General features: G+C 39.0%; 1 non-coding gene across 1 annotated transcript; it reads right to left on the bottom strand.

Annotated features, from left to right (window-relative positions):
• Positions 1-2,223: 2,223 nt before the first annotated feature.
• Positions 2,224-2,298, bottom strand: Trnat-ugu (transfer RNA threonine (anticodon UGU)). Its single transcript has one exon. It is a non-coding gene; the product is annotated as a tRNA-Thr (tRNA).
• Between the last annotated feature and the right edge of the window lie 233 nt (positions 2,299-2,531).

Here is a 2,531-nt window from a genome sequence, read left to right as displayed (position 1 = left end):
GATGTGTACGCTTACCCTTGTCCGCTTCTTTTATTTGCTGAACGACGCTCACTCGGTAATGTTTCATTTTTAATCCATGAAGGATGCGTTGACATGATCTGCGAGATATTCCACATTGCTGTGATAATCGTCGCGTTGACTTGTAGGGACTTCTTTCAATGTGTGCCGTCACGTTTGCCACAAATTCAGGTGTACGAGCAGTCGGTGCCTTATTTCTCTTTGCATTAACAACACTGCCTGTCGAACGCCACTTTCTCACTAGATCCTGAATCGTTGATTTTGCAGGAATATTACTTTCAGGAAACTTTTCATGAAAAGTGTCATGAACAACTTTAGTGGATTCAGACCGCACATATACTCCACCAATTAACGCACGTTTTCAGTGGATAAGGCATGACACTGAAGTACACGGTTTATAATGACTACTTTCCGCATGAACTACTTACACGCTACTGCTGTTGGAACGTGGCAAAGAAACTGACAAGCTAGTAATGCGTTCGCAGTCCGGTTCGGGCCGGCTTTATGTGCTCCACTCTGTATAATACAGTATTTACTTTTATTAGTAAAGTTTATACTTCATCCAAGTTCATTCGAGTGGTAAGCTATTCCACCAAAGTCATTTTCAAACGTCGCATTAAGAGGAAGATGAAGACAGAGGACTAACACAGATACACTTTTGTTTAGGCTATGAATGCGAATAGATGCACTTTTGGAATCACGAATGTCATCTATGTCCAAGTGAATTCTATATGAGCAAGGAATTGTGAAAACGCTAACAGATAACAAAAATGGTGAGCGAAAAGTATCGACACTCAGACTGTTTCTTTGGTGAGACTATTAATGATTCATGTAACAGGAGACTCTTTCTACATAACCATTGCTGCGTGAAACAGACATTATCCTTTTCTTAATTTTTACGTTAGGCGTCTCTTCTCCGTTTAAAAACGTTTTCTACTAAAACTATGGTTGACTTTGTAGTTATTCTAAAGATTTCTTTAGTATACGGATGTCTTTGTATAAACTATCTTTATCAATCTCTTCTTGAGTACCCACCACCTTTGATGCTTGCACATATTTTTCATGTGTAGGAGTTACTGTTCTTACATCCACGTAATCGAAAATCTTAAAATGAAAGTTTTTCTAGTCAGAGCACTTTTTAAGATAATCTTCGGCTCTTTGGTAGGCTATGAGAGTTTCATTCTTGAACTTATTTCTCTCAACCTCATTGAGTTTTAACAATTCTTGGTTAGCTTTTGATCCTAAGAAACAAGTATTCTTACATGATTCAGTATCCTCTATTAATGTGATCATAATATCATGTAATTCTACAGGATGTATGTATTCAAATACCAGAACTTTAATATGTTTCTGAAATAAATTTAATAAACTCTGTGCAAAATAAATGTAGCACTCTGACAATTCACTTTCTCCATCAGCAAACAAAGACCAAAGAAGCTTACTGCACTCATTCTCACCCTCTCGGCAGAAATATATTTTGGTCGTTTTCCAAACAAACAAAAGACTTTCCACAGCTGGTAATAAAGTTGCCCACCTAACTAGAATATGGTGAAGCCCAGCATGATAATCTTGATTACCAAAAGCAAAGGAATATTTAAGCAACTCCTCTGTTTCAGCACTGATAGAAAATGCACAAAAAAAACTTTACCACAAGATTTTCAATACTGAAAGATAATTTCGTGCAGTGTTGAGCTGCATTATGCAAGACATGGAAATTGCAGTTAGTTTAAGGATATTGAGGTTCAGATTTTGTAACTTCTGAAACACCGAGCAGATGTGACCATAATCAAAAAATAAATTAATGATTTGAATGGAATTCTAAAACTACTGAAGCACTCATACTTCGGTACTGAACACTGAACAAGGGGCTGAAATATTGCACACAACAGTAAAAAACCGAACATTTGGCAACCCAGATTTTGCAGTGGTGAGAGGAAGGAAATAAATGAGAAATCTGGCGACCATGACAGGACAAAACTGGAAATCTTTGGACACTAATGAAGGCTGAAAATCAGTCATGCATTGATGCGTCGCCATCAATAGTGCTTCTGTAATGCAATTGACATTGATCCAATGCAGCGATTTCCTATTCTCCGGTTTTAGTCTTCTAGTGATGATAGATTGGGCTGAAAACGACATTATGTAATATGAAATGATAATTAAATCAAAACCCTAAGCTGTCGACAGGGGACAGTTGAAAATGTGTGCCCCGACCGAGACTCGAACCCGGGATCTCCTGCTTACATGGCAGACGCTCTATCCATCTGAGCCACCGAGGGCACAGAGGATAGTGCGACTGCAGGGATTTATCCCTTGCATGCTCCCTGTGAGACCCACATTCCCAACTTAATGTCCACACACTACATTCGTAGTGCCTCTGCCCATTACCCTCATTACTCGCGGCAGACAATATTACCGAGTCCCGTAAGATTTCGGGCAATGCGTGTGTATCCAGCACAGAAGAAGAAGGTCAATGGTCGGTTAGCCTTAACTATGTATGAAGATAGTATCTG

This window comes from Schistocerca serialis, chromosome 2, assembly GCF_023864345.2.
Source record: "Schistocerca serialis cubense isolate TAMUIC-IGC-003099 chromosome 2, iqSchSeri2.2, whole genome shotgun sequence".
Taxonomy (NCBI): Eukaryota; Metazoa; Arthropoda; class Insecta; order Orthoptera; family Acrididae; genus Schistocerca; species Schistocerca serialis.
Note: the sequence above shows the minus strand (reverse complement) of the source record. Positions and strands in the feature narration are given on the sequence as shown.